This window comes from Heteronotia binoei, chromosome 1 (assembly GCF_032191835.1).
Source record: "Heteronotia binoei isolate CCM8104 ecotype False Entrance Well chromosome 1, APGP_CSIRO_Hbin_v1, whole genome shotgun sequence".
NCBI lineage: Eukaryota > Metazoa > Chordata > Lepidosauria > Squamata > Gekkonidae > Heteronotia > Heteronotia binoei.
In genome coordinates this window covers 35,056,614-35,075,317 of record NC_083223.1, presented here as the reverse complement: position 1 = coordinate 35,075,317, position 18,704 = coordinate 35,056,614, and positions in this window count along the sequence as shown.

The following is an 18,704-nucleotide window of genomic DNA, read 5'->3' as shown; positions in this document are numbered from 1 at the left end:
TTAAACAATCATTCAGGTGTCCAGCAGGCCTGGAAGAATTTCAAGGAGAAAAAAGCTGGAAGACTCCCATTACTTGAAACCAGATATCCTCCAGGCTTCCTGAGAGCAGAGGTAGAATAAAAACTAAGAATTTGACTTGTGAAGGCTGATATCTCACCTCAGCCTTGAGCTCAGCTTGATATCTGCAATATGGGATTGATATTAGGTTTCAAATTTCAGCACCCCTTCCCCTGTTTGATTTCACTTCTTCCTTCTGAGAATCAGACCTGTCATTCTTTATTTCATGCCATTTTCTGTTTCCTGGTATACTATTCCCCCTCCAAAAAAATGAACACATTTTTCAATATCTATGTTGTAGCTGTAAACATTTTGTATATACTGGATGGCTTTGCTTCCTTCCAGCAGAAGAGTTTCCTTATGTCAGTGGAACATTCCATCATTAGAATTTGTTGGATGCACACTCTTAAAGGAAGGGGCCATGGTTAATAGAATCATCCTATATATATATAAAAGGCAAACCATCTTGGAGATGACACCCCTCCCCTCCTTTGGGCTGAGCTGCATATCATTCAGTCTCAATGGAGAGCAACTCCACCCTCCAGCTCCAAGACAGATGAGGACTGGACCACTGCTGAAGCTGCCTTTGTGTCCCACAGGGGTTGTTGCTAGGCGATCATAGCATTCCAAGTTTGGTTCTGTCAGTAAAAGGTGGGGGGAGGGAGAACTCACTGGGGCCAATCCTGAACAGGGTTACCAGCTCCAGAATGGTGGGAAATTCCTGGAGATTTTGTGGTGGAGTTTGAGGAGGGCAGGGTTTGGGAAGGGGAGAAAAGCAGTTATTTTCTCCAGGGTGGGAGAGATCTGTTGTCTGGAGTTCAGTTGTGATACCAGGAGATCTTTAGGTTCCACCTGGAGGTTGGGTACCCTAGGTCTGGCAACACCCTCTGGGTGACTTCATGCCACCTGGCTGGCATGACTTAACTAGGCCTGACTGCTTTCTACTATTCTGCAGCAGCCAGTGTGTCCTAGCAGTTAGCACTTCAGAGCAGAGTCTATGAGACCCAGGTTCTTGCGGTGGAAGCAGACTGGGTGATTTTAGACCAGTCACAGATTTTCAGCCTAACTTACCTCACAGGGCTGTTGTGCAGATCAAAAGGGGGAGAGGAGAATGATGCAAGCTGCTTTGATCCCCACTGTGAAGAAAGACTAGCCTTTTCCCAGGTAGAAGCTGCAAGGAGGCGGGAGGAGATTGAAAGCTGAAGTCAGAGGGGCAGATAAAGGTAGATTGATGGTTGGCTAAAAAAGTGATAGAGTTGCCAATTTCAGGTTGGGAAATCCCTGGAGATTTGAGGGGTGGACCCTGGAGAGGGTAGGGTTTGAGGAGGGGTGGAACCTTGGACAGGTACAATGTCATACACACTTCCCTCCAAACCAGACATTTCCTCCTGGGGAACTATTATTGCTAATAGTTGCTGGGGAACTATTATTATCCATGTGAGGGCTGAAAATTACTCAGAATTACAGTTGCTCTCCAGATGGCAGAGATCACTCCCCCTGGAGAAAATGGCTGATTTGCAAGGTGGTGTTAAGAGCTGATATTTCTCAATAACAAAAGATAGGTTTATTGTAAGAAACTCAGGAGCTTTGCCAAGGACAGAAGCCTTGGGAGTAATGGGATACGAATGGTTACACTCCGGCGTAGCACCCCATTTACCTCCGGATCTTTTCCTGGTTTTCGCACCTGTTGCTCCAGCGCTGCGTCTTGCTCCGGTGCTGCAGGGGTTTCACGCCAGAGTATCTAGATCCACCTCCTTCCAGAGTTTTTGAAAACCTCCGGATCCACACGGGATCCACTCCTCGGAGTTTGCTGTGGGAAATCCATCTACGCCGGATTGACTGCTTTGTGGGCGTCACCCTCTCCCTTTCCGTCCTCCCACCCCATCCACCCCCTTGGCCAATCATCAGCCGTTCGCGGCGCTTCCCAAAAGTGCCCGCACGGCCATTTTTTTTTTAAACTTCATCTTTCTTGCGTAATAGCGATATTTCGAAATTAACAAATAGAAAAAAAAACCCTCCTGAAGCGGCGGGTATGTGAGGTTGCTTTTCCGCTGTTGCGTTATTTCGCAACTTCGAAATTGCATTATACATTATACATTGTTGGGGGGGGGGAAATCTAGTGCCGGCGTGGGCCAAAGCGTTCATGTGTGTGTGTTTTAAAAAGGCAATGCCTCCCTCAGCTGTGCCACCAGCATTTCTGGACCTGCACAAAATCGCCATGTATAAAATGGGAAGTTGGAGTCCTGCATTCTCCTCCCTGGCTACATTCCGCTTGGTTAGAAAACAGACGCGAGCTCGCTCTTCACACACGCCACAGAAGGGGAAAGAGAGAATGGGGCGGGGGGGACCTCTGGCAGCAGGAGTCAGTCAGGTCCCCGTTGCAGCTGCAAGCGCCAGCCGGGGAGGGGGAAGAGCGCGGAGGAAATGCCAGCTTCGCCACCCGAGAGGGATCGAGGCTGGGAAGGGAAGAAGCTGCCACACACACACACACACACACAAAAAAAACCCCTCCATTTCTCTTTCTTCGTTATTGCGATATTTCGCAACTCCAGAAAATAGACGCGAGGTCGCTCTTCACACATGCCACAGAAGGGGAAGGAGAGAATGGGGCGGGGGGGGGAGCTCTGGCAGCAGGAGTCAGTCAGGTCCCCGTTGCGGCTGCAAGCGCCAGCCGGGGAGGGGGAAGAGCGCAGAGGAAATCCCAGCTTCACCACCCGGGAGGGAGCGAGGCTGGGAAAGGAAGAAGCTGCCACATACACACACACACACACGCAACTCTGGAATTTGTGTTGGGGGGGGGGAATCTAGTGCTGGGATTCTCCACTGTGAATGCTTCTGTTAATACATAAAGGGCTGTGGAGGATACTACAGCTGCAGCCACTCCATAAGCAGAAGCGGCACACGTGATGCGGTTTACGTTGTTACGTTGTTACGCAATTAGACTTGCGCTTAAAAAAAATGATTGACAGGGCATTGAACTCAAGTCGATGCTAGTGCAAAAACGATTTGAGCCGGGGCTTCATGGAAAGCGACTCCACTAAAGAGGCAATGTGCGAAAACGAGGAAAATGATCCGGACATAATTGCGCCGAGGAATAAGGGGAGCAAACGCTAAGTGCGAAAACGACCATTGTTCTAGCAACGTGTTCACCCTCTCAGTCTTTCCATCCATCTCAGGGTGATACGCAGAGCCCAGTCCCTGCTCAATGCCAGTTAATTTGCAGAACTCCCACCAGAAGTTGGCAACAAATTGTCACTAATCAATATATCTGGGAAGGAATGTAATTTCACCACGTGTTGAAAGAATAATTCGGCTAGGTTCTTAGCCATTGGTATTTGGGAGCATGGGATAAAGTGCACTTGTTTAGAAAATGTCTCCACTACTACAAGAAGTATGAGTTTTCTCTGGGAAGGAGGGAGTTCCACGATAAAGTCCAGGGACACCACCGACCAGGGTCAGGCTGCTGTCTCTAGTGGTTGTAATAATCCCGGCGGTTTTCCCCCTCGCCGTTTAGCCATTAGACAAATTGGACAGGAGGCCACATACTCAGATATGTCCCTTTTCATAAAAGGCCACCACAATTGTCTATTAACTAGGTGCAGGGTTTTAACATACCCCAAATGCCCAGCTATCTTGTTGTCATGGCAGGATTTCAGTACTTCTTTTCTGAGGCTCTCTGGTACGTAAAGTTTATTGTCCGTGTACCAAAGCCTCCCTCCCCTCTTTTCACCCCCTCCGTTTTTGCATCTCCTTCCTTTTCTACCTCTTTACTCAGCTTCTCCCCCCATTGCTCTTCAGTATTTTCACGCTTTGACTGTGAGCGGGTAGTCACAGCTCCCCCCAAGTGGCTGGGGGAGATTAACAAATTGATCACCTACTCTCTTTGGCTGTTGTGCTGGGGAAGGCGTGATAAAGCGTCCACTAAAAAGTTCTTAGACCCCGGAATGTGTTTTAGCTTGAAATCGAATTTGGAGAAAAACCCCGCCCACCAGATTTGCTTTTCAAGTTAGTTTCCGATGCCCTGTTAGGGCCTCCAAATTTTTATGGTCTGCCAATATCTCAAACGGGACCCTCGCTCCTTCAAGCCAGGATCTCCATGTCCTTAATGCAAATGTTACAACAAATGCCTCTTTGTCCCACACCGACCAGTTCCTTTGATCTTGGGAAAGATTTTTGGAGATGTAAGCGCAGGGCTTTAGGAACCACCACCCCCACTCATCTGGTTGCATTAGAATTGCCCCCACAGCAACATCGCTGACGTCCCATTGAACCATAAAGGTTTTTAATTCATTGGGGTGGATCAGGATGCGTTCACTTGTAAACAGTCTCTTTAATTTAGTGAATGCCTCTTGGTAACTTTCTGTCCATTTCAGTTTGGCTCCCAGCTGTTTGGCCTCAGGACCTTTCCCTTTTGTTTTAAGGAGGTCCGTCAGGGGGAGCATTGTATGGGTGAACCCCTGTATAAAATTACGATAAAAAATTGTAAATCCAATGAAGGATTGGAGCTGTCTACGTGTCCTCGGGGGTTCCCACTCCAACACAGCTTGTATTTTAGCTCGATCCATCACCAATCCCTTCCCCAACACTCTGTAGCCCAGGTAATCCAGTTCCGTCTTATGGAACTAACACTTGAATAGTTTCACACACAGTTGGTACTCATAGAGGGTTGCCAACAACTCCCTCACTAACCTCACGTGCGAGGAGAGATCTTTTAAATAAATAATTATATCATCCACGTATACCACTACCCCTCGGTAAAAATACTTCCGCAGCACTTCGTTTATGAAGTTCATGAAGACCCCGGGGGCCCCCTGTAAGCCAGAAGGCATGACTAAGTATTTAAACTGTCCCATCAGCATGTTAAATGCCGTTTTCCATTCTTCCCCCTCTTTTATGCGCACCCGGAAGTAGGCATCCCACAGATCCAGCTTGGTAAAAATCTTTCCCTCTGACACAGTGCTCAATAGGTCTTTTATGAGAGGTATGGGGTACACATTGGATGCCAAAATCACGTTAATCCCGCTGAAAACCATGTATAGCCTCAGCCCCCTGTCTTTTTCTTCCTAAAGAGCACTGGGGCGGCGTGGGGGGGGGGTGGCCGGCTGGATGAAACCACGTTTTAGGTTCTTATCTAAGAACTTGCCAAGCTCTGCCTTTTTGGCCCACCCCATGGAGTATATTTTTGCTATGGGGAGGCTCTGCCCCAGTATTAATTCTATAGCACAGTCAGTGTCCCAGTAGGGGGGGAGCTCATTAGCTTCTTCTTCACTAAACACTTGTTTTAAGCCTCGATACTCCTTTGGGATCGATTTCATTTCCTCTATAGTGAGGCATAGTTTCTCATTCAGGGGGGGAGGTTCGGGGCTCCACCCCTTGTTCCATATGTGTTGCTCACACACTGCATCTCTAAAGTCTATTTTTTGGTCCCCCCATCTGATGTTTAGCCAGCCACCCCACCCCCAAGACGATGTCAAAAGATGATGAGGAGGCCACGACAAAAATCTCTGTGTCCCAGTGGTCTTCTTTCCCTATCGGCATCCCTTGGGTTTGTTCCACGCAGGACTCCCCCTTCATCACCGTTCCATCCATTTGCTCAAATTGGAAGGGATGCTGCAAGGGACTCATAGGGAATCCGAGAGCCTCTACTAGTTTGGGAGTGATTATGTTTCTGGTACACCCAGAATCTAGTAGTGCATGTATAAAACGTTTAAGGTTAAGGTTCAGTAAAGTCAGTGGGATGAAAAACAAATTCCTCGTAATTATCACCCTCAGTGGTGCCATTAGTTCCATGACCTGCTACTTGGCACCGTTCAGTGCAGGTCACTCCCGTTTCCTGCCAGCTCTTCTTCCCAGGATTCTTCTCCAAGTTTGTCAATGACAATGATCTCTTCTTCCCGTGGGGTTGCAGATGCCGGCTCCTTTGCTGGCTCCTTCACTCGTCCCTCCGCCTTCTTCGCTTTGGGTGCGCTGGTCTTCAGAGTGAGGAGGGGGCCTTGAGGCCTCTTGGGGCAGTTTGCAGCCATGTGGTTAGGGTCCTCGCATCGAAAGCAGCGCCAAACTCGCATGCCTTCTGCCCTTCCGCCTTTGCCTCCGGCCAAGACTCATGTCCCCCCTTACACCCTTGCTGCTGTTGGCGCCGGAGAGCCACTCTCTTCATGTTGGTCTCTACTTCTCCCGCAAGTTGCACCCAACCCACCAGCAAGGTAGGGTGAGCTTGTTGGAGGGCTCAATCCAGCACGCTGGCATTCAGGCCTCTATGGAATTGCTCAATTTTCATCTGCTCACTCCAGCCCCATACTTTGGCTGCGTTGGCCCGAAATTCTGCTGCGTACTCTCTTACCGCCTTGGCCTCCTGTTGTAAGTCTTGCAGGGTCGTCAGTGCTCGAGTCTCTTGTAAGCGGTCTTCATACTGCGTCAGTAGTGCCCGCAGAAACGCTGCCACCATATCTAGTTCTGGGCTTCGAGTTTCATAGAGGTTCATGTACTATCTCTTGGCTGCGCCTTTCAGTTTGGATCCTAAGTAATCCACTCGGCTGAACTCATCAGGGAAGGTGTGCCCCCAGTAGTACATGAAGGTGTTAGCTTGTATCAAAAAGTATTTCACCTCTTTGGGGTCCCCGTCGAAGGTGGCATCCAACTAGCGACCTCTACCATAATCTACTGGCCTCGGCAGCGGTGGCAGTTGGGGTTGCTGCGGCGACGACAGTGAGGGTAGGGGTTGCTGCGGTTGGAGTTGTGGGGGCTGCTGTGGTTGCCCCCCCCCGGCACTGGTGGTTTCAGTACCCTGTCGAGCTGCCTTCTCACTTCTTGAGTCATGAAGGCATTGTTCACTTGCATTTCCTCCCTGAGAGTTCTGGCCATCTCCACCATTTCAAACTTCATCATTTGGAGGCAATCCCATGGGTCGCGATCTTGTTCCTCCTCTTCCTCATCTGGGATCGGATCAGTACCCCGATCTTCTCGGCCGTCGCCCCCACTTGCCTGAGATGTGCCTTGATTGCTGTCATCCCCATCCATGTGCTTAGGGGGGGGGGGGCAGTGCTAAGATTGCTTCCCTTCATGCGGGTGCTTCATCCATCAGGTTAGTAGGTTTATTGTAAAAAACTCAGGAGTTTTGCCAAGGACTCAAGCCTTGGGAATAATGGGGTACAAATGGTTACACAGTTGCTATATAGAATCTCATCAAAGGTTACATTACAGATGCATACTGGAGTCACAGATTCAAACTATCTATTTTACTATTTTACTATTTATCTATCTATTTTACTACTAAGGAATCTTAGGCTATTGAAAACATCAAACCTTCTCACACTTCTCTGTTAAGAGATAAGGGTTGTCTGTGTGAAACATGGTGGGGGAGGTGGCTTGGAGGTACCAACGGCAAGCCTCTAGTATAAACATCCTAGGGCCAGATGTTTTTGCTACATGCCCTCTGGGTTGTAAATAATGGGGGAGAGCTGGATGCAAACCAGTTGCTCTACCACTGATTCATGGCCTCTCTGTGATGTCATTATATTCACAATATGCTTTCTGGTTGGTTGGGATTATGTTGCAAGCAAGAAATCCATTAGGAAAAAAGGCAACAAGACAAGCAGTATAATGGACAGCAAATGCCAACAACTTGCTCACTAAAAATATTTGACACTCTTCTAGTTGATGCCCAAGTTCAGTAATGGCTAATAATGGCTGAGAATAACTGGACTTATTTGAATTTGCCCTGGTTTGTTTTTTTTAAAAAAAACCTTCAAAAACCAAAAGAGTTTTATGGCAAAGAGTAAACTAGCATAAAAGATGAAATGGGATTTGCTTGCGTGAAGAATTTCTTTATGGAAAATGGGGATTGCACATTGCAATGAAAGAGAAGATGATAACAACAGCAAGTATTGGAAACTGTACAGCCATTAAAATATTGCAATGCTAAATACCTTAAGGCAAGTTTTGCAGAGATTCTTGAATATTAACTTAAAATATGATCTTCAGCTAGGCAAATAGACAGTTTAGATTGGAGATTATGCATGGTTCTAACTCAAATAGGAACAAAGCCTGGAGACTCAACACTGTTTTTAATTAAAGTGAAAATGAGTATTCACAGCAAATTTCCAATGTGATTAATTTCGTAGATTTGTGTGCCATGGTTTCAGCTTTGAGAAATACATTTGCCAAATGGGGGGAAAAATCACTATTCTTCAGTGGTACCCTTAACTTAAGCTATATTATCTTCCTTTTTCAATAGCTCACTGTCTTCTTGTTCTTTAAGACAGCCTCTCTGCTTTTGGGGATGCTTATTTGCCAGACACTGTCAAAAGCATTTGGAATCCTAATGTAGGCATGTTTATATTTATATTCCTTGACTGCTATAGAAATTAATATGCTTTCACAAATGGAGCAATAAGACCTGAATCTATGAAACCAAATAAATAACATGAGCAAGATAATCAAATTGTGGTTTTATGGAAACTTCCATTAGTAATAAAAGTGAATTGAGAAAGGTAATAATTATATAATGAGCAGGTGGGATCTCTTCTTCACAGCACATTAGCACATTTTGCTCTAAAAATCTAAGAGCTTCCCTAAGCAGAAGAATTCTATTACGCTTTAATTGTCAAACTTGATGTAACTCAATTAGTAGCCATGATGTTCACTGCTATGGCACACAGAGATCTTAAACAGTTGTGGCCCTGTACTTACTGTCTTCTGTAAATGGTCAGACTGTTTTGCTGGCCTCCACAGAGTAATCAACACTCTGTAAATAATATGAAACCTGGGAGTACTTTTCCAATAAGGATGGAAAAAATTACACATTATAAAATCAATATCACTGGCTGACAAATGAGCACTGGTGCATATTTTTGACATAAAGTCACAGAATAAGGTCTATACTTCAATTTGGCAAAAGCCTACGGATGCTTTACAAAGACTGAGTGGTAGAGAGAAAAGCAGCACCATCCATTGGAAAGTGAAGGACAGAAGAGCTCTGTGGTTGCAAGCAAAGAGTCATCCAACTTTCTGTGTGTTTTGTAAAGCACTCAACAAGTAATTACACTGTGGAATTCTTTTCCCATGGATGTAGCCATGGCTATAATCACAGATAGCTTTAAAAGAGATTAGATAGATTCATAGCGGAGAGGTCTATCAGAGACTACTAGCCATGATGACTAAAGCAAACCTTCATATTCAGAGGCACCAGACCTCTGAATGCCAGGAGGCAACATCAGGAGAAGGCCTTGACCTGAGTCCTCCAGGACAACTGCTTTTTGGCTGCTATATGAAACAGGGGGCTGAGCTAGATGGGCCAATAGTTTGATGCAGCAGGACTTTCTGGTCTTCTTATGAGTCTTAAAACATCACTTGGGTAAGGGATTTTACCCACCAACATTATCAGAAAACCATACAGTTTGGCCAAGAGAGGACAAAAAAAGAGCAAAAACATTCTGGGTTCTGTGAATACTTCAGGCCCCATGGAACCAGACATGGGATTAGCATCCGTGAAATGCTTGGGCTTTGTCTCAGTACTGTGAAAGGGCCCACACAGAGTCTTTGTCTGGGAACTGAAATAATTCTTGGCAGCCCAGAAATCGGGGGGGGGGGGGGGAGAACCCCTACCCATATGCACGTCACAAGTCCTGACCTGAATGGCTCAGGCTACTTCAGTCTCATTAGATCTCTGAAGCTAAGCAGCATCAGCCCCAGTTAATATTTGGATGGGAGACCACCAAGGAACTCCATGGTCACTAGGCGAAGTCAAGCAATGACAAAACACTTCTAAATGTCTCTTGCCTCAAAAACCCTACAGGGTGACCATAAGTCAGCTGTGACTTGGTGGCACTTTCCACCAACATCACAATGAAATGTATGGGAACATTTTTCCAGTTTCCTTTTCTTTTCAGTACAAATTGTGCACAAGAATGTCCCAGTGGTTGTACATGCTCTATGCAATGTAAAGAAGATTTGCAGGAGGGTGACTAGAAAATGACCTTATGTTAGAGAGACAGATGGACCTTTAGAATGCAACAAAATGCTTGTAAATACAAAGAAAGAGAGAGCAGGTCCTGGGTATGATTTATCGCTGAATGAAAAAGCAAAAAATTATAGAACAGCATCCTGGTGTTTTATAATTATTAGCTGAATAATTCTCACCAAAGCCAGGTGAGGTTGTTAAATATCAGAGCTGAGTCAACTCTTGGCAGAGAATCTTTTAATTTGACTGATTTAGCTCTTAATTGCCTGCTTGTGACTGGCCCGTTTTCAAAAAGATTTATTGATTCACGTTGTTTGACACTTTTAACACAGTAATCTTAAGCTTTACAGGCTCTGGGTACACTTTTGATTCTTTTTTCATATATCAGTCTTTGTTCCTCCCTCTCTTCCTCTTGACCTTTTCTTTCTCTCTCTTCTTCTATAACCCATCTTTGTGTTTCACTCTCTGCCTCAGTGGACAGAGACTGTTTCGTTCAGGCTCCACTGAGACTCCCATCCATCAGTTCTGCCTTAAGCACTGCTGGCTTTTCCACTGGAACCCCACCAAGTGTTTTGTATCCAGCTTGAGAAAGATGCCATGTGCCTTTCTTCATGGCAACAGTGCTTCCTGTGGGTGAAACTGTCCCCCTGCCATCACATTTTGCAACTTTCCTGTTTTATCCAGTGTTGAGCACTGCAAGAAGCCAATGGTGGTTGCCTCTTTCTTGAAGGCCCTTCTCCAGCCTGACTGCTCTGGTTGGCAATCTTCATTGAGAGTGTCTCAGCTTACCTTTATCCAGGGGTGTAAACAGGGCTTTTTTGTAGAAAAAGCCCAGCAGGAACTCATTTCCATATTAGGCCACACCCTCTGACATCACCATTGTTTTATACAGGGCTTTTGTAGGAAAAGCCCAACAGGGACTCATTTGCATATTAGGCCACACTCCTGATGCCAAGCCAGCCTGGACTGTGTTCCTGTGTGTTCCTGCTCCAAAAAGGCCCTGGGCATAAACTATGAGGGAACATCAGGGCTCAAGCCCTGCCCTGGGATTTCCTAAAGTGGGCAATGCCGCCCTAGGCTGCCAGGTAGCATCATAAGACTGCTTAGGCTTAAACTGTGCAGTCTCATTCTCTCCACTTGCACAGATGCTGCCAAATCTGCTTTTCTTTCTCTGAGACTTTTGGACATTTATTTACCACACAGGAGCACCTGCTCTGCCTTATCTTATTTTTTCCTTCAGATCTTTGAAAGTTCTTCCTAAAGCCCCTGCTTTTAATCTCTGGATCATTGTAACAGACAACATTCTGGAAGCTAAGATGATCTGTCTTTAACCACATGTGTTAGTGGGCAAGGGGACAAGAGGCCTGTATGCTGGAAGTCAGGGTGATTTGGGTATTCTGAGACTTGAAGCTTTAGAAAAAAAGAAATGGAAGATATGGGAATAGCCTTTCCTCCCTGCTCAGTGAGTATGTGAGGAGATAAAGCTGTTTCACCAAATATAAAAAGTCAAGCAATTGTGCTGTCCTGGACACTACTTCAGCCAAACATACATTCCCATAATTTCAAGTCAAGGTATCTGAGAACCCAGTATTTACTGGGGGTTTACTGAGGATTCTGAGATGTTTACTGAGGCTTCTGAGATGGAGATTCATATTGAGCATCCAGTATGCAAGTGGTGTAGTTGTTAGAGCATTGGTCTAAAACTGGGGAGACCAGAGTTCAGATCCCCACTTAGTCACAAAGCACACTATGCAACCTTGGGCTGGTCACACATAGCCTAAATCGTGAGGAAAAGAGGGTGGGGAAGCATTTTCTTTCATACACTAATGGAATATTTACTCAAATTGTCTCGGTGAAGGAGTTCATGACATCTTTCCTCTCACAAACTACTCCTTTTATTGTGTTTCAGACTAATTAATTGTTGATGGCATATATTTCCTGGAAATATAAATAATTTCATCTCTAAATAATTTAATATAGATTACTGTGGGCCTGGATCAGATGCCCCCCCCCAAGGAAAATGAGGAGGTCTATGCCCCTGCCCAAGGAAAATGTGGAGGTCTATGCCCCTGCCTCCATTCCCACTTTTCCGAGGCATCCCTATTCAGTTGCTTTGTTCTTTTTACTCCCCCAGAGTGCTCTTTTTTCTTCCCTCTATCCTTCTCAGCCATTTGTGTATAACAGATTGGCATATGCCAGAGTTTCCTGAAAAGATCTTCCAATCAACAGCCCAAGCACCACACTTTAAAAGCTCCTGTCCTAGGCATCTCCTAAGTGTAACTGATCTCTTGATATAGCTGTTTGACTAACCTACCTCAGAGGATTGTTGTGAGGATAAGACAGAGGAAAGGAGAATGATGTAAACAACTTTGGGACCCTGCTGGGAAGAAATGCAGGGTGTGCATTAAATAAATAAATTATCCTTTAAAATTAACACTAAATGCACAAAAAAGAGCAAATGGGATTTCTATTAGTGATGTGCTCAGAGTACATTCATCTATAGTTAGGCTGCAACCCAATCTTTCTAAAGAGGCAGGAACAAGATATGAATTGGTGGCTTCAATATTATGAATAAATGAGCAATCAAATTAATCAAATAAAAGGACACATTAGCTAAAAGGGGGAAATGTACCCTTCTCTGTTTGCCATGATTTTATTATTTAATTTTTATAATATTTATATTCCACTTTTCTCCTGATCAACAAGACCCCAAGTGGTGTACAAGAATCTAAAAACAAGCATAATATTGTATTGACACCCAATACTGATGAAAAGCAGCATATTAAAAACTTCAGTATCAAAAAGACAGCATGAAAGCTCTGTTCTACAGAACTTCCAAAACCTGTTTAGAGTCACAACCTTCCTCATATCCTTGAGAAGCCTGTTCCACAGCACAAGGCCAGCCACAGAAAGAGCACGAATAGCAGCAGTTCACACTGATCTAAAGAGCGGTAACTGCCAGTAATCCCTAGTATGAAGATTTCATTAGTCCTGTACAGATGACCCCTTCCACCCAAACACACCAGCTGACTGAATATAAAGGAGGAATAGCAGATACAAGCATGTGATCTCCATGTGATCTCCATCCCCATCTCCATGAGATCACTGGCTCATGACCATGGTGTCTATGCACAGAGTGTTTGTGCATATTTTCCCACTGCGGTATTAGAGTTATATTCACAAGGTATGCTGACCATCATGATTAGGGAGATATCACTCCCCCCACATATATTCTTTCACCCCAAAATTATGTGTGAATTATCTTCTAGCTTTAGTTTCTTAGAACTGTTTTTGAAGGTCGATCAGCAAGCTAATCTTTTCAAGTAAATTTATGATATTTTATACACATACAAAATTCCTTCTAGGTTCACTTCTTTTCTCTCCCAGTATGACACAGAACTGGAAAAGTTATTTAAGACCTGAATTTCTATATGGTGCCTGAACAGAGAGGTAGCAAACATGTCAACACGACTTACTGGTCTTTCCAAAAACTAATGGGTTAAAATATTCTATTGAAATGTTTTACTGCTTAATGCATTTTCTCCAGTTATAAGAAATATTTAATAGAACATGACATGGATCCTGTAATGTTTTTGCTAGGATCAGATGAGATCAGGTGCTACAGTGTGTCTTATTTTGTCTCAGTATCACGCTGAATAAATACAGATTTGTCTTTCAAAAGAGGTAATAACTTGTCAGCTTTCTTGAAAACAGCCCAGCTAAACCCATCACTTCCACCTGCCACATACCCCCTGAGGGAAATGTTGAAGGCGCGTATGAAGGGTGCTTGAAAACCACCTAGACAGAAGTACTTAAAATATACTGTCAAAAATGCATCATTGTTTGATGTGGGTTTTTGACAATATGTTAGTGATGCATTTGATATGGATATTGAGCTCTATGTTTAACATGTTTTCTCTATATAGGATTTTTTTCCAGCCGATAAACCAGTCATAGTGCCATAATAATGTGATTGTAATGTATCAACAATGATCATCAATTGTCCATCCACAAATTTTGTTGTCTTAGACTTTTTTGGAAGCAAGTTTGAGACAAATAAATAGGGTTTGTTGCCAAGTAAATGAATTCCAGAACCAAGCTACACATTTGATTATGGCAGACATGGACCTGCCACCAAAACCAGCAGCCTCATATGTCATTCTGTTCTCTGTCCCCTGTAACGTTTGGGAATATTCAATGCGCAACATGATAGTATCACACTGCGTGATTCCCCTGCAGTCAATAAAATGAAGCCATGTCAAGGAGAGAAACTCACAGCATGGCAATATTATAGCACACAGTGAGTATCTCTAGATGTTATGAGCGAAAGTGATACCCAAGAAGTTGCCGCATATCAGACCATTGGTCTGTCAAAGTCAATATTGTCTACTCAGACAGGCCCCCGAGTCTTTCATAAGATTTTCCAGTTGTCTGTGGAAGTATGTTACATCATCTACTACCTGATTATTTTACCTACAAAGACTGGAGATTGAACCACAGACCCCTCTCCACACAAGGACCAATTTTAGCACACATTTTGGACAGTAACACTGGAAAGCCAGGACCATAGGTAGAATGGGGTCTTATCAGAGAGCTACCAGTTTTGATAGCAGCAGCATGTTGTTTGTAATGTCAGATTCTGCCCAAAGATAGAAATTTCAGATACTCCACTTGGTAAATCTACCCATTAGTCAAATTTGAGCAAGAAAGATGCTGTCCACAATGTAGTAAATGTTACCTACAGAAGGGCAGTATATAATTCAACCCAATAGGCTTAAATGTGCCTCCCTTTTGTATTAGACTGTAGCCCATTAATAGCTAGGGTTATTTTATTTAATATCAAACCTATGCAACACTCAAAAAAGCATTTCAAAATTATAAGCTGCAATGCCACACAGCAACCAGAATTCACACAACATAGTGGAAAACTTGATAAAAATCAGTAAAGGAATGTCTACAGAAAACACTGAAAAGATGCTTGCCTGGTCTGGTATGACAAGCTAATGAGATCAGGTTGGCTATATTTATTTAGATGAACAAAGTCATCGGATTGTTCAAGGCAAACACTTATTTCAAAACATTATATTTTTCTAGGGAGAAAATATGCAAAATTGGAGACTTCTGTTATTCACATAATTGTTAAGCTTTGGTCAATACTTTTACAAAAATACACAACTTATTTCTAAACAGTTTCATATTTAAAAAAAACCCTTGCAAGCATTTTGTAAATCCTTCACATTTCAAAGAATGTGCAAAGAATCAGTTTTCAGTTCCAGTGGATAGGCATTTGCTGAGTGCAATCATCCAGAAGAATGCATGAAATCTGGAGCATCAGTATTGAGGTAGCACAATGCTCAAAAAGAATAATGCAACATATTTTCCCCCAAGAGAGCCACACATTGTTTTTTTTTCCTTAAAAAGCACCCATTCTCCCCTTCAGAAGGAAAAATCTAGTCCATCCCTGAAAATATTGATATGTGTTCATACCTCTCAATTATCACAGCATTCTGTATTATGGGAGTTAGGCTGGCGGTTCCTATGTGAAGCAATGCATGGCTGGGGCAGTCTTAGTTAATGGGCAACAGGGGAAGTTTTCCTGTGTTGCATACTTCGGGGGGGGGGGCAATGCCCACAGCGCTACCTCCTTCAAAGAGAGGGAAGAAAGAAGGAGAGCAGGCTCCTGCCACTGCTTACACCCATCTCATGTACGGGTAGGTAGCTCACTTCTGGTAGCAGCGGTGGCTCCTGCCCACCTTGCAAAGAATGAGGGCCACCCCTTCCTTGGCCCCAGCAGGTCAGGGGATGACAGTGATTCTGGGCCCCACCTTGGCCCAAAGCCCCTAAATTTCTAAGACTGCCCTGGTGCCTGGGAGGGGGAAGCAAATGCCTAGCTGTGAGCATAAGGCAAGAAATTGTGTGTCATAAAGAACATAGGACTGCTGTGCTGAATTCCTTTCACCCCCTGTCCTGACATCTTCTGTGCTTTTTCCACTTATGGCCCACACTAAAGAGGGGGAATTGTGGGAAGATGGCTGCTAGTTATTTAAGATCTATACTGAGATATTGTTTCCTTCCTGTTGCAGATGCTTAAAGCCTGGATGTGGCCAGAAGTGGAACCCTTTTAGTGTTAGCCAAAGGGTGGTTAGCCCATGGCCCTTAGTCTGTAACTCTGATGGACTGCTCCAGTAGATCCCAAACCAGCCCTGCATGGTTAGTATACATTTGCTTGCTTGTTTATTTACATTATATTTTAATTGGTCTTTTGTGTAAACCATTTTTGTTCCCCATTAGGGAGAAAAGCAAACTAAGAAAAGCCCTCAGTCAGTAAGTTGAGTGAGTCATGCCTCATTTGCCATGCTTTTTAGATAACTATAAAGGGGTACCTCACACATATGAACACATCTTATTAGTCTGTCTAACTCAGATCTGCTCAGGCTAATAGTAACTCTGAATGGTTTCTTTTAAAAAAAAAAAAACCCCTAGGAACAGCTTGGGGCAGTTTGGCAGTTCTACACCGCCAAGTCACCTCACTTGTGCCCTTCCCTGTCCATATGGCAGGAAGGCGACTGACGGCCAGCTCAAAGATTTGCTACCACTTTGGAAGTGGTAGCTTTTTGAGCCGGCATCAGGCACCTGGAGGATGGGGTGAGGACGGGAGGAGGATGGGCGGCAGATGTTGCCATCTGTACAGATTTTTGGGGTCGATTTCAGAGGCGTCTCTGAGTCGACCCAAAGTGCCAGTCTGTTATCAGCCTAGATTACACAGATCTGTTCCCTGGAGAAAATGCCAACAAAGGCATGCAGACTCTATAATAGCCTTGAGCTCTCTCTCCTTCTCAGATTCTCCTCAGGCTAGCTAATTTGGGCTGCAAAAAAGGGTTAGTAGATTATATAATCCCCAGATGGAATTTAAGAAAAATCTTACCTTAATTACAACTTCCTCCCTTTTAGCACCCATTTGGGACAATAACACTGGAAAAGAGCCACAAAGGACTAATAATATTTTTATATCTTTTTTTAAAAAAAAAACTTTATATAATAAAATACAGTTGTTCTGACATCCTAGGTTTGATGCTTTGGTGCAGCATCAAAGATAATCTTAATTCCTCATTGAAGACTTCCAACTTTACTCAGAATAATTGGAACAAAATGACCCAGGTAGACTCCATGTAACATCAAAGCCACATGTATAATAACTTCATAAAGCACTGGAAACAGAATAACTATCTCCATTTCCTCAAGATATACGACTATTTTGTTCCATATTTTAGAGTTAAACAAAAGGAACTGGTACTCAATTATCAGCAAACTGATCCCCCCCCCCCCTGCGCCGCCCTGTTCATCCTGAGGAGTTTAATAACAGATTTGCAAACTGGGGTGGGGTGTGGGGGGGAAGGGGGGAGAATACATATTGAAGTTCATGCTGTGAACTGACCATGGGAAGGATTTAGGGACACTGTGGGAAATACTGAAAGTTTCAGATATACCACTGTATCCCCATGGCAAAAAACAGGGAGAGAAAGATAGACAGAAAGAAACAAAAAAAAGACATTCTGAGTGGTTTGATGCTGAGAGGCATCAGCAGAAAGGCAGTGTATCAATCCAGGAAGTGTCATCTTGGGATATTTTGAAAGCCTGCAATACCCCGCTGTATTGCCTGGGCACAATAAAAGAGATGATCATGGAATGTATCAACCAAAAGGAAGGACATAAATCAAAGGCAGTTAAATTTTTCAAGGTATCAGGTGTCAGGTCAGCTAATGTGTTCATTTTCAGGAAGCCGTATTATCATAAGGAGGGTATTGTTTTGCCCTGAAGGAGAAATTTGTTAATAGTTTAAACAAGGATGGCACCTAACCTTTCTACCTCTATGAGAAAGAAAGAAAGAAAGAAAGAAAGAAAGAAAGAAAGAAAGAAAGAAAGAAAGAAAGAAAGAAAGAAAGAAAGAAAGAAAGAAAGAAAGAAAGAAAGAAAGAGTTATACCCTGCCCTTCTCTCTGAATCAGAGTCTCAGAGCAGCTTACAATCTCCTTTATCTTCTTCCCCCACAACAGGCACCCTGTGAGGTGGGTGGGGTTGAGACAGCTCTCACAGCAGCAGCCCATTCAAAGACAACCTCTGTTAGAGCTATAGCTGACCCAAGGCCATTCCAGCAACAGCAAGTGGAGAAGTGGGGAATAAAACCCGGTTCTCCCAGATAACAGTACACACACTTAACCACTACACCAAACCACTACACGGTAACCAGAAAAGAGCCCAAAGGAAAAAAGCCCACAGGAAAAAAGCCCACTCAGAAAGAAGCCCACATAGAAAAGTACCATGTAAAGTACCATAGATATTGATAGTTGTGGATAACCATTCACCTCCATTTATGAGACTAAACAGGTATTACCATATTTTATTTTATATCATATTCCCCTCCCCCTGCCCCTCCGCTCTTGGCTTCCTGGGTCAGAAGAAGAAGATATTGGATTTATATCCTGCCCTATACTCTGAGTCTCAGAGTGGTCACAATCTCCTTTACCTCCCCCTCCCCCACAACAGACACCCCGTGAGGTGAGTGGGGCTGAGAGAACTCTTGCAGCAGCTACCTTTTCAAGGACAACTCTCACGAGCGCTATGGCTGACTTATTCCAGCAGGTGCAAGTGGAGGAGTGGGGAATCAAACCTGGTTCTCCCAGATAAGAGTC